Source organism: Peromyscus maniculatus, chromosome 22 (assembly GCF_049852395.1).
Source record: "Peromyscus maniculatus bairdii isolate BWxNUB_F1_BW_parent chromosome 22, HU_Pman_BW_mat_3.1, whole genome shotgun sequence".
Taxonomy (NCBI): Eukaryota; Metazoa; Chordata; class Mammalia; order Rodentia; family Cricetidae; genus Peromyscus; species Peromyscus maniculatus.
In genome coordinates, this window is record NC_134873.1 from 351,728 (window position 1) to 365,976 (window position 14,249).

The following is a 14,249-nucleotide window of genomic DNA, read 5'->3' on the forward strand; positions in this document are numbered from 1 at the left end:
CTGCATGACCCCAATTTTCAGGAGTTTGTCATTCTCCTCTGGTTGATAACAGGGCTGGTAGGAGAGTACCAAAAACAAAATATATTCTGTTGATCCAGAGGTGCTGGAGGCCTGTCGGTGGGCTAATGAGTTTGCCTTGGCATTGACTAAGGCCACTGGGTCCTTAGAGGACTGGTTTCCCCTGCAGTGAATTATGGCTACTTCTCCAGTTAGCTTGGCAATAAGGGGACCATTAACTATGGGAGTGCCCTTGGTAGTGAGGAAGTCACTTTCCCTCCAAAGGACAGATGGGCATGGGCTATTAAAAAGGCATATTTAGAGTCAGTATATATGTTAGCCCATTGACCATTGGTGGGTCACTTCAAATGTTTTAGTGGAAGTGATCACTGCATATGCTGACTGGTGGTTTCTTGATCTGTCTATAAGAGAGCTTCCCTCAACAAAGATGGTAAGTTGGGTGTTTGCAAGGGGTTGGTGTAAGAGACCAGGCCAGGATAAACATAAGACCTCTACAGCCTCTGAGCAGGAGTGAGAGGAAGTACCAAAGGAAGAAGCAACAGAAAGGAGGCTTGCAGCGTTTAGGGCAAGGATGAAGGTCAATATAACTGGGGGGGGGGAGCTAGAAACAGTAAGTGAAAGATTTGGACCTGTGATTGTCCAAAGAGAATGAGAGAGGGGTGCCTCATAATGTCTGAGAGGCAGTGGGGGGAGTATACCAGGATTGACTGGAACAGGGTACAAGGTGTGGAAAATGATACATTTCAGAAAATGTGTCAAAACCTGGTCAATTTCAAGTTTTACAGAAGACGGGAATGTAGCCTGAAGTTTTCCTGTGTTCTGCCCAGTCTTGCATCCACTAGGTCCTAAGTAAACACACAGAGGCTTATATTAATTACAACCCAAATGGCCTATGGCTCAGGCTTCTTGCTAGCTAACTCTTACAACTTAACTCAACCCATTCTAATTGAGCTGTTTGCCATGTGTCATTGTGGCATTACCTGTCTTCCGTTACATCTTGCTACCCTGGCATCATTTATCCTATATTTGTGAGTGTAAAGTTTCATATCTAATTTTCCTTTTATCCTAAACAAGGAAAACTGATATTATAACTATCTAGTCTTTAAAAACTCCCTCAAAGACCTCAGAAGAATATAATATTATCTGAGTAAATGGGAAGTATATTGTAAGCAAGTTCCAAAATTCTAGAAATAACAGAGACATCTGGCTGTCTGGACAGTCACCCAAAGTTCCTCTGTATCATTGGGGAATGTATCTTCAGCCCACAGGCCTAAGAGTCTCTGGCATATTTTTCAGTGAAGCAGGAAATTTCAAGGACTTGTCTGCCTAATTGCAAAGTTCATCAGTCACTTTCCTGTGTTCTGCAGAATGTCTCACAGTTTCTTCTGCAAAGCATGGTCCTGGAGGATCATCCCTCCTTGTTTTGGCAAAGTTCAGTGGTCACTTTCCTATGGGTCCTGCATGTGCAGTTTATACAATATACTCTCAAGCACTTCAGGCAAGAGCAGTTTCTTGCCCCAATCTTTTCCATATTATAAGCAAACTCCATAATGAGTTTCTTAACAATGCCCATCATCCTCTTTGAAGTAATTGATGCTGCCAAGAACAAACATGTCTCACTGTCCTCAAAAGTCTAAGTTCTTAAAATATTTTAAATGCCATGTTTTGTAAGTTTTGAAGTGTTTGAAGATTACCTATGTGATTGAAATATGTTTGCATATCTATCAAACCTAACTAACATGAATATAAGTTTGATTATTATAAATGACTATTAATTTATATTTCTTAAATATACATTATATTTTTAAATGAACTCTAAAATCATAACCTTAAGCAAGACTAGAAATATACATATAATATAACAAAACTAACATTAAATTTACATCAATAAGCCAAAATTCATACTAATGAAAAATACTCATAGGAAGATGCTAGATGTGGAACAAGGATGACTGGACTGCTACTCACATCACCAGTGAGGCTACCCGGAAAACGAGACCCCCCAAAAAAAACACGGAGAAATGGATGAGATCTACATGAACAACCTGGTCATGAGTGGGAACAATGAAAGGCAACGGTCGAGGGAAAGAGAGTGGGAGATCCTAGCTGGATCAAGAAAAGAGAGGGAGAACAAGAAATAGGAGACCATGTTAAATGAAGACCACATGAGAAGGGGAGGAAGCAGAGAGCTAGGGAGGCCCACGGAGATCCACAAAGATACCCCCACAAAAGACTGCTGGCAATGGTCGAGAGACGGCAGGAACTGACCTACTCTGGTGATGGGATGGCCAGACACCCTGTTAGTTGTGCCATAAACCCCATCCAATGTCTGAGGAATCTGGATGCAGACATCCACGGCTGGGCCCCTGGTGGAGCACTGGAATTCTAATTAGTGAGAAAGAAGAGGGTTTATATGAGAGAGAATTGTTGAAGCCAAGGTTGGATAAAGCACAGGGACAAATAACCAAATGAATGGAAGCACAGGATCTATGAACCAAGGGCTGAGGGGCCCCCAACTGGATCAGGCCCCCTGAACGGGTGAGACAGTCATTTGGCTTGATCTGTTTGGGAGGCAGCTGTGTGTTGGTGCCGGGTCCTGGGCTCGTTGCATGAGTTGGCTGTTTGAATCCTGGGACCTATGCAGGGAGGCTTGGCTCGGTCTGGGAGGGGGGGACTGGACCTGGCTGGACTGAGTCTACCAGGTCGATCCCGGTCCTCGGGGGAGACCTTGATCTGGCAGAGGTGGGAATGGGGGGTGGGGTGGGGGGAGGGGGAAGGGGGCGAGAGTGGGAGAACAGGGGACTCTGTGGCTATTATGTTGAACTCAATGATGTTGTAAAATAAATTTACAAAACAAATTAAATTAAAAAAAAATAAAAAAATTAAATAAAAAACAAGCATTAAAATAAAAAAAAAACAATAGTTCTGGGTTTTTTGGATTAAAGTAGATTCAATAATCTACTCTTTTATCATTTCTCTATCATATCCTCTCTTCTCCTTTTAGAAAGAGATCTCTCAATTTAACTCCTTTGTTTAGTCTTTTTTTTTACCTATGACCAATAACAGTTTGTAACCAACTCCCCTTAAATGAAAATAAATATTTACAATTTTTGTAATATTTGGGCATAGTTTTGTAATTTGGCCATAGTTTTCTATACTACATCCTGCTGATTGGGGCCACTGGTAACCTTATGTGGCTCCTGAGACAATTTAGAATTATAGTCAAGTCCTGAGTGGAATAGTCTGTGAGTCTTCATCATCTCAGCCAGTTGCCTTGAAGCTGTTCTGGATATTGAATCATCTGAAGACCTCTCAAGGGGTCTTCCCTTATGGAACCATATTAACTTGGAAAAAATTCACAGCTCCTCATCTTCTGTGGAAACAAAAGCAGAGCTCTTTTCCAAAGCAACATATCCTTAGACCCAAATTTTTAAGTCAAGATACCTTTAAAATACACATATTGGTTTAACTTTGTAACCTCTACAATCAAATGACTCTTTGCAGTTAAAAAAATCCCAAAGACAATGCAATAGTATACAGTATGCAGACTCTGTATAATTTCCATCTTTACATGGCTTTTTTAAAAAATGTTTCAAAGGACTTTTTCTACCGTTTTTTTTTTCTCTCCCAAGCTTACCTATATTTTTAAACACACTGTTACCTACTTAGAGGATTTTCCCATCTGAATCTGTTTTATTTTGCACCTTTAATTCTTTCCTTACTGGAAGAGTTTTTAAATTGCTAAGCTGCACATCTTTGACTGCTGGTTCTGCCCCATTCATCTTTTCAACAAGGCACGACAATGAGTTAAGCTTACCTCCCCAATTCTGGGAAGCAGTATGTGTAGAGCTGTGTCCTTAAGTCTGCAGCTGTGCTCTCAAGCCCACAGGGAGAGGCTAGGAGAATCCTCTCTCTATCATGACCTGTGGGAGAGACTGTAAAAATCCACCATGCTGCTTAGCCTATGGCAGCTGGTGGACAGGTCCATTTCTGAGCTGCTGATGGCATGAGATTGTAAGACTAGGAAGCCCAGTGTGGCTTTGTTTTTGTGTATTCAGAATCTATTTTAAGCTTTCTCAGGTCTGTGTGAATTCACGACAGATAGTAGGTGTCATTTGTAAACAGAATAATCTTTCCTGCCCCTCAATACCCAAATAACCAGTCAGAGGCTTAATATTAATTACAAATCAAATGGCCTATGGCTCAGGCTTCTTGCTAGCTAACTCTTACAACTTAGCTCAACCCATTCAAATTAAGCTGTTTGCCATGTGTCTTTGTGGCATTACCTGTGTTCCATTACATCTTGTTCCCCTGGCAGTGCTCATCATCCCTCTGACTCCACTTTTCTTCTCCTTGTCTTTCTGCTTGGATTCCCCATCTGGCTCCATGGTGTAGATGGAGAATTTCTCTCCAGCTCCCAGCAAGTCCCGTCAGTCCCTGAGCCCACTTATAAAATAAACACACAGACTCTTACATTATTTGAACTGCTTGGCCATTAGCTCTGGCCTATCATTGTCTAGCTCTTATTCTTATATTTAGCCCATTTCTATTAATCTATCCTTTGCCGCGTGCTTTGTGGCTTATTAGTACCATATATTTTTCTGGTCCTGGAGGGGGCTCCAGGCAGTCTCTCCCTTCCCTTCCTGTTTCCTCAATTCTCCTCTCTGTTAGTCCTGCCTATACTTTCTGTCTGGCTACTGGCCAATCACTTTTTATTTATACAGAGTGATATCCACCGCACTTCCCCTTTTCTTCATTTTCAAAAAGGAAGTTTTTGACATTAACATAGTAAAATTGCAAATAACAAAACAATTATCAAGCAAGAATTGCAGTTACAATATTAAAGAAAATATTCTACCTATCATATATTTGTGAGGTTAAGGTTTTATATCTAACTTATCTTTTATCATAACTAAGGAAATGTGTAACTCTCTAGCTTCAACTATATCAAAGACCTCAGAAGGATATAATATTACCTAAGAGATGGGAGGATGCAAGCAACTTTCAGGAGTCTTGCAGGGTAGATAGAGACAGCTGACAGCCTGGTAGTCACCTCATGTTCCTTTGTTAAGTTGGGGCATCTGTATTTAGTCCACAGGGCTAGAGATTCTTGGTCATTTTTTTCAGTGTCCTGTAAAATTTCTAGGAGTTTTCTCTGTGAAGCAGGCACCTGAAGGACCATTTTGTCAAGCAAAGTTCAGTGGTCATCTTTCTATGGGTCCTGTAGGTCCAGTCGATCAAGCAGTCCAGGCAAGAACAGTTTCTTGCCCAAATGGCTATTTTTGCCAAGGTGAATATAAATTCCATATGGAGTGTTTTCAATGCCCATCCTCCTCTCTGAAGTAAATCTGGTGCTGTCAGGAGCAGACATGTCTCACTGTCCAGAAAGTTCACATTTTAAAAAAAATTTTAAATGCCATATTCTGTAGGTCTTTGACGTATTTGAAGATTACCTGTCTCTCTGAAATATATCTATGTATACCTAGAAGACTTAGCTAACATGGCTACAAGTATGATTATCATAGATGACTAACTATTAATCTGTTTGTCTAAACTATCCATTACTACCTAAATGAGTTACATAAACATAATACCTCAAACGAGAATAGAAATATATATATACAGTATAAGAAAATTAACTTTAAAATTTTATCAATGAACTAAAATCTATACCAATGTAAAACATTTCAAACAAGTTGCTCTTTAAAATTAGGTTCATTAATCTACCCTTTCATCTTATCATATCTATATCATATCTCCTTTTCGTCTTTAGAAAGAGATCACATTTATAATAAACCTGATTTAAATAAAAATATTGGTTTTTTCCTGTCCCACACCAGAGGGCTCTTCTGATATGGGACAAAAGAATCTTTTAACCTTTTATTTTAGAAATATGTTTGGGTTTAGAGAAGGAATGAGCCAATTCCATCTCCAAAGGGGTCATGGTATATTTGAGAATTTGGGGACGTTGCTTCTCTTACTACTTCCTGCTAGAGTTGTAGTAAATTGTAGCTAGAGTTTTCCTGCCTGGCCCACAGTCAGGACAAATCTCTCTCACCCGCCAGTCCCACAGCTGCTCAGACCCAACCAAGTAAACACAGAGACTTATATTGCTTACAAACTGTATGGCCGTGGCAGGCTTCTTACTAACTGTTCTTATATCTTAACCCATTTCTATAAATCTATGCTTGCTACATGGCTCGTGGCTTACCAGCATCTTCACTTGCGGCTTGTCATGGTGGTGGCTGGCAGTGTCTCTGACTCAGCCTTCCACTTCCCAGAATTCTTCTCCTCCTTGTCCCACTTATACTTCCTCCTGCCTGACTACAGGACAATCAGTGTTTTATTTACTAACCAATCAGAGCAACACATTTGCCATACAGAACATCCCACAGCAGAAAATTTTAGGATTATGGGTAGTCCATGAGGGTGTATCGTCTGAGCCAGTTGCCTTGAAATGGTTCTGGATGTTGGATCATCTGGGCCATGGTGTCACCAGAGAAAATTCAGGTAATCTTGGCTGGTCAAACCTGTTATATCTTAATCTGAAACAAATTCATAGCCTCTGGCTTTCTGTGGAAACAAAAGCAGATACTCCTTTCCAATGCAACATATCCTTACATCCAAATTTTGAATTCAAGGTACCATTAAAGTATACATTTTGGCATAAATCAACAGCTTTTACAATCAAATGTTTTTCTTTAGTTACCAATATCAAAGACAACATAATCCAGATTCTCTGTGTGATAGTCAGCTTTATGTGGCTTATTACCTTTTCTGTTTCTTTAAAGACTATTTTTTAAACTATTTGTTTATGTAACTCTGTATAATCCTTTTTCTCACTCTTTCAAGCCTACCTACATCAGTCTTATGGTGAACCTATTGCTTGAAACTACAGCATTCTAAGACTGAAACAGCATTATTGCTGCTTGCTCTGCCCAATTCAGCTTCCCAACATGGGGGTGGTACATTTTCCACCAGCTCTGAGAGCCATCAACTCTCAGAAATAGTGGGTCTATGCTTCTATCAAAGCAGTGTGTAGCCCAGAAACCTCTTTTTGTTTTGTACTAGCAAAGGCTAAATCTGCCACGCAGCTTAATGTGCCACTTGCAGAGGCCTCATTCCCACCATACTGCAGGTGGAGAGTGCACACCAGGAACCCGACATAGTAGATAGTAGCTCAAACACGCAGGTTGCCTCTACCTTGAAAGAGACAACTAGAAACAGTTTTTAGCTCTGTTTTGGAATCTTTTTACTCAGGTTTTAGGTGGAAACTCTTGCCAACCCATTGGGCACCATTTGTAGCTTGAGAATTTCTCTCCAGCTCCCAACAAATCCAGCCAGTTCCAGAGCCCACTTATAAAATATACACACAGACTCTTACATTATTTAAACTGCTTGGCCATTAGCTTAGGCCTATCATTCTTTAGCTCTTACTCTTATATTTAGCCATTTCTATTAATCTATCCTTTGCCAAGTGGCTCATGGCTTATTAGTACCATATATTTTTCTTGTCATGGAGGGGGCTCCAGGCAGTCTCTCCCTTCCCTTCTTGTTTCTTCAATTCTCCTCTCTGTTAGTCCTGCCTATACTTTCTGTCTAGCTACTCGCCAATCAGTGTTTATTTATACAGAGGGATATCCACAGCACTATGCTGCCTTGCCATAAGACATAGCAGCTTCTTTGTTAACCAATGGTAGCAACACATATTCACAGCATATAGAAAGACCACCCCACAACACAAGAATGAGCTTATTTTGACCTTGCTACAAGATGGCTTTTAATCTTAAGATGAAGTCAGGTTGGCCCATCACTTAACCACAGAAGAAGAGTCTATAACCCCCTTTTTGTATCCTTCTCCAGTTGAAAGCCAAATCCTCATGGCTAACGCTTCCAGGTTCTTCTGCTTGCTGGGGCTGAAATATTGCCTTTTCCTTGAATTCAATTTGCATAAGCTTTCTCTTGTTTAGGTCTAGGAAAGCCCTCAGTCCTTTTCCTTTCACAGGATTCAGGATTAGCTGAATAACATCTTGTCCTGAGGTTACCACTCCCTTTCTTCCATTTAACACTGTGCTTTACTTTTAACTTTTAATCTCCTTGAGCACAAGACTTGGCCCCAACATTACATTTTTCTGGTACTTCTTTTCTCCTCAAATGGTACATTTTGTATTTCTCCTTATCCTGTTTGCTACTTTTTAATTGTGGATCTACATTAGAATGATAACTAATAAACATATGATCTGGAAAGTTCCCTCTCTATCTCTCTCTGTGTCTCTCTCTGTGTCTCTCTCTGTCTCTCTCTCTCTGTCCCTCCTCTCTCTGTCTCTCTCTCTCCCTTCAAACTCTACCCCCTCATTGAGTCTCTAACAAATAAAGTGCCCAAAATGCCCAGTTCTGCTTTCTTAGTGACTACTGCAACTTCCTCCCTTATTTCTGCCAGCTGCCAAAGTCCCTGCCACATTTAGGCACAAATTCCATTTGTGGCAGACATGTCATCACCCCTTGCCTACAACCTATAAAGTTTCCCTGCTTTTGTATGTAGATGTGCTTCCTATGGCCTCAATGACTGGAACTGGAGAACTTGCCCAGATGTTGCTTTGCTCAAGTAAACATGTTATACTTTTTCAATTTGGCTTGATCTGACTTTCTATGTTGGCAGAGAATCCTATTATGGGGAGGGGGCAGAAAATCTGTTACTTAGGACAAGGACAAAAAGCAGCCACATTCTTTAGCAAAGTATCCCAAGAATGGTCTCTAGGATAGCCTATAATATTTTCCTCCTAAACTTTGGAGTTTGGACACCACAGTCAAAATTGCCCTTAGCACTTCTGTCTTCCATGCTCTTACTAGAATGGCCCATTAAGCCCCATTTAAAGAACTGAACTGTTTTTGTACTCTGAAATCCCAAAGTCTTTCATATTCTTCCAACAAGTAACATTGAAGGTTTTTGCACCCACAGATCTCTAGGGTAACCAGGAATGTTAAGCCCACAAGATTGTCCTCTCAAAAGACAGGATTGATTCCAGTTCTTCCATCCAGAAATCTGGGAATTGGAGGCAATTAACAGCCTAGTGGTCTGCATTATCTATTGGTCCAATCCATATCAAGCTTCTACAACCAGGACCTGAGATACCTAATAGCGCAAATGACTTCAACATTACCTTTATGACCAGGAACAGGCCAGATCCTTCCATAGACCTTAAGCTAATACAGGTAGCCTATCTCTGGAACTCGTCTTCTTGGATGAAATGACATTTACTTTAAGTTGAGTTTCAATGTAATTATGCCTCATTATACACCAGGGATAGTATTACATTGGGAAAATATTTTGTCCCCAAATTGCGCTGTTTAAACATGCAGGCAATAAACCACCTGGCATTAGACTCCAAAGTTTGATCAAAACTGATTAAGTCAACCTGAGCCAAGTTTTCATTCTCATCTCTCTGCAGTTCTTTTCTCTGTCTGCCATGATGCTTGCAGGGTCCCCTCACAGCATGATGAGACTTAACATAGCAATACCCTCTCCTGGTACCAACTTCTGCCTTAGTTACTATTCTATTGCAATAAAGAGACACTATAACTAAGGCAATTCTTATAAAAGAAATCATTTAATTAGGAGATTGCTTAGAGTTTTTGAGGGTTAGTCCATGTTCATCATGGCAGAAAGCAGACAGACATGGCATTGGAACTGTAGTGGATAGCTTTACATCCAGATCCATAGGCATTGGGCGTTGGGGAGGATGAGAGAGATAGAGATATATGTGGGAGGGTGGGGAGAGAGACAGAGAGAGAAAGAGGAGAGAGAAAGAAAGACAAACAGAGACAGAGAGAGACAGACAAACAGAGAGACAGAAATACTGGCCCTGGCATAGCATTTGACCTCTCAAGACCTACCAGAAATAACACACTTCTTCCAATAAGGTCAATACTATTTCAACATGGCTATGCCTTCTAATCCTTCTTGAAGAGTTATACTTCCTGATGAGCAAGAATGTAAATACATGAGCCAATTGGGGCTATTCTCATTCAAACCATCACACCCTACAACTATGAGTGTAAGGGTAGTACAATTGTTGCCTTGTATCCTATTTAAGAAACAGAGGACACAGACTTGTGGAGAAGACAGAAGAGGTAAAAGCTGGATTTGGTAGGGTCTGGGAGTGGTTATGATGAAAATATACTAGATGGCATTCTCAAAGAATTAATATATTGCATTACAACTGAATCTCAGTGGAAATATAGAGAATAAAAAATTGCCAGATTAGTACAATATATAAAAAATTAACATTATGAAGTGGAAGAGGAAGTTTATTTGGAGGAAAATTTAAAGGTGAATCATGAGAGAACATAATCACAACTTAAATATTTTTATTAATTACTTTTTCATATGAAATGTTTTGCACGTCCTCTTACTTTTCTTTGGCCATCTCCACCTCCCTATCCATTCATAGTCATGTTTTTCTGTTTCTTTTTAAAACTTTAAAATCCCTACATCAAAAAACCAGTAATCAAAACAAACAAAAAAATCCAATCAGATGAAAAGTGACTAACCCCCCCCACACACAATCAAATCCCACCCAAAACTGGATGTCAACATATAGAAGATTATAAATAGATCCATATCTGTCACCATACACAAAATTCAAGTCCAAGTAGATCAAAGACCTCAACATAAATCCATTTACTCTGAACCTGATAGAAGAGAAAGTGGGAATGCATTGGCACCGGAGACAAATGTGGTGGTACTGTATTCCCCAAAATTTTGTGTACGCTAATAACTTATCTGTGGTCAGAGAACAGGACAGCAACAATATCAAACATAGAGGATAGGCAATGGTAGCACACGCCTTTAACCCTAACATTCCAGAGGCAGAAATCCCTCTGGATTTCTGTGAGTTCAAGGCCACATTGGACACAGCCAGGCATGGTGACACACATCTTTATTCCAGGGAGTGATGGCAGAAAACAGAAAGATATATAAGGCTCGAGGACCAGAAACTATACACATTTGGCTGCTTTAGCTTTTAGGCTTCTAGCAGCAGTTCAGCTGAGATTCATTTGGGATGAGGACTGACAGGCTTCCAGTCTGAGGAAACAGGATCAGCTGAGAAATTGGTGAAGTGAGGTAGCTGTGACTTGTTCTGCTTCTCTGGCATCCAGCATTCACCCAATAACTGGCCTCAAGTTTGTTTTTTATTAATAAGACCCTTTAAGATTCTGCTACAGACAACTTCCTAAATATAACACCAGTAGCACAGACACTGAGAGCAACAATTAATAAATAGGACTTCCTGAAACTGAGAAGCTTCTGTAAGGCAAAGGACATAGACAATAAGATAAAAGGCACCTACAGAATGGGAAAAGATCTATACCAACCCCACATCTGACAGAGGGCTGATCTCCAAAATATATACAGAACTCAAGAAACTAGCCAGCAAAATATCAAATAATCTAATTTAAAAATGGGCTACAGAGCTAAACAGAAATTCTCAATAGAAGTATTTCAAATGGCTGAAAGACATTGTGGTTGTTTGCACAATACCTGTACAACATCAATCCAGTCAAATTCCAGCATATATGGAAGAGAGACTCGTGGCCTCATCCCTAGCTGAAAAGCCTAGCATCTGAATGCTGGTGACATGGGAGGTCAGTGTTTTTCAGGAAATTGGCACCTGGCAGGTTGACTATGATCCAGTGGAACATCCCAAATCAATGCACCCAAGAAAGCATTGATTGGACAGAGTGGGATGCGAAAAGAGGACAAGATCTTGAGAAGGGGTTTTGTAGGGGTAGTTCTAAGAAGGATTGGAAGGGGAGTAGAGAGTGGATATGTTCAAGATACATTGAATAAATATACAAAATTCTTGAAGAATGAAATTTTTTAAATCTTAAAAAAAAATAGTAGCTGGAGCGAGGGCTCAAAAGCTGAGAGCACATCTGGTCTGGCACAGCCCAGTCCCAACGAGTTTGCCTTTGTTCATTTCAATCAGTGCCCTTCACATAATGAACCATATCTGAGAGGAGAATGGCTTTCTGGAGTTTTGTGTGTCTTATTAAGAATCATTAAATCTGAAGGTGGTCTTTGGGACCTCAACACAAAAGCCACAGATCACTTAATCACAAGAAATAATAGGTATTTTTCTTGTCAGTTCAACCTCTCCTGGAGAACACAAAGAATGTGAGTTGAGCCAGGTGGTGGTGGTTCACGCCTTTAATCCCAACACTCTGGAGGCAGAGCCAGACAGATCTCTGTGAGTTCGGGGCAAGCCTGGTCCACAGAGCGAGATCCAGGACAGGCACTAGAACTACATGGAGAAACCCTGTCTTGAACACACAACAAAAGAATGTCAGTTGATCTTTCTTATTGAATTTGAAGATTTCCCTTCCCCTAATTCCAAATCCTCACACCATCCTTCAAGTTCTCACCATAATCAGAAATGGACAGAGAGAGACCTTTGTGATAACAGACTGTCTTTGTCAACTTGACTGGACTGAAACAAGTACCTAGAAAATGTATACAGCACACCTCTGTGTGTCTGTGAGCGCATTTTCAGAGATAATTCCATCATGAGGACCCTAACCTAATGAATGCATCAGTCCCTTGACGGTTCCTACTATGACGGCTGTATTGGAAAGTGGTCAAAAGGAGGAGGCAGGGGATAGTTGAAGGAAGTAGTCACAAGTAGTGTGTCTTGGAGAGCTGTGTCCCGTCCTAGTAACTTCCCATTTCTCATGTCTCTGTTTACTGACCACCATGAAGTGAGCTGCTCTGCTCTTCCATGCCTTCCCACTATAGAGAACTAAAGCCCTTTAGAACCATATCCCAAGTAATTCTTCCCTCCCTTAGGTTGTTCTTGCATTTGAAGCACACAAATGCAACAGTGATGAGTACACCTTGGAGACCTTTCATTCCTTCTCTTTTATCTCAGCAGCCCCTCGAGAAACCACACAGAACATGTATGTTCAGCCCACAGTCAGTTAGGCAACAAATTGTCCCCAGGACCCCCCTCCCAGTCCCTTCTCTCCTCCCTGGGCGGAGCTGGAAGCTTCTCACATGACACTCTCATTACCTCCCCGACCCCTTGATGCCCCCTTTTCTTGTGCCATGAGTGACTTGTAGGGCTTCCCCAGGCTGGGAAGGGTCAGCTCAGCCTTGTTCAGCTCCAGCTCCTGTTGGTACAAATGCTCAATGACGGCCACTTCAATTGAGTCTCCCAGTACATTGGTCATAGTATGCAGCCAGTCACTGGTGAAGGAAAAATAGATTAATGGGAGGGGGTGAAAGGCTCCTTCAAGAACCCAGAGTAGACTAGAAGGGCTTCCAGGCTAATTCACAACCACATGATCTAGAACAGGCCCTGCTCTTCCTCAGATTTCCTTCCTAACAACATCATTCCTTATATCCTCAGAACTCTTCTTTAATTTGTGACTCTTGTTTCTACATATGACTAACCTAAAAATGATTAGATATGAGAGCCTGATGTAGATGGTTAGAGATTAGAATCTGATCTAGAGTGTTAGACATTCGGATCTGATTCAGACTGTTATACATGTGCATCTAATGCAAAGTATTAAACATGAGCATCTGTAGATGCAACCAACAGTCTTATTAAATAAGAAACACAGAACCAATGCAAAGAAGAAAGTCAAGAGGTCAGAGCTAAGAGCTAAAAACCTTACCCTTCCTCTCGCAGTGGTCCTACCTCTCCAAAAGAGACCTACTTCCTATGTCTGTCTTTTTTTATAGAGTTTTTGTTCTGCCTTCTCATTGGTTGTAAACCCAACCACATGACCTCCTAGTCACTGCCTGTCTGTACAGAACTCCAGGCCTTCTATGGTTGGTATTGAGATGAAAGGCGTGTGTCTCCAATGCTGGATGTATCCTTGAACACACAGAGATCTACCTAGCTCTGCCTACCAAGTGCTGGGATTAAAGGTGTGTGCCACTACTGCCCGGCTTTTGCTATGGCTCTAATAGCTCTGACTCTTGGGCAACTTTATTTATTAACATACAAATAAAATCACATTTCAGTACAAATAAAATATCACCATAAGCATCTGTTGCAGATTATTAAACATGAGCATCTGACACTGATTATTAAACATGAGCATCTGACGCAGTGTATTAAACATGAGCATCTGATGCACAGTATTTAACATGAGCATCTGGTGTAGGCTTATTAGGTACAAGTGTCTGGTGCAGACTATTAGATATGACTGTTTGATACAGA

At 40.8% G+C, this 14,249-nt stretch overlaps 1 protein-coding gene and 1 pseudogene across 1 annotated transcript in view; one reads left to right on the forward strand and one right to left on the reverse strand.

Annotated features, from left to right (window-relative positions):
- Positions 1 to 14,249, forward strand: part of LOC143270293 (uncharacterized) — a 539,180-nt gene that overhangs the window by 59,986 nt on the left and 464,945 nt on the right. The gene's annotated exons all lie outside the window — the stretch shown is intronic.
- Positions 12,558 to 14,249, reverse strand: part of LOC143270132 (excitatory amino acid transporter 4-like) — a 28,591-nt pseudogene continuing 26,899 nt past the window's right edge.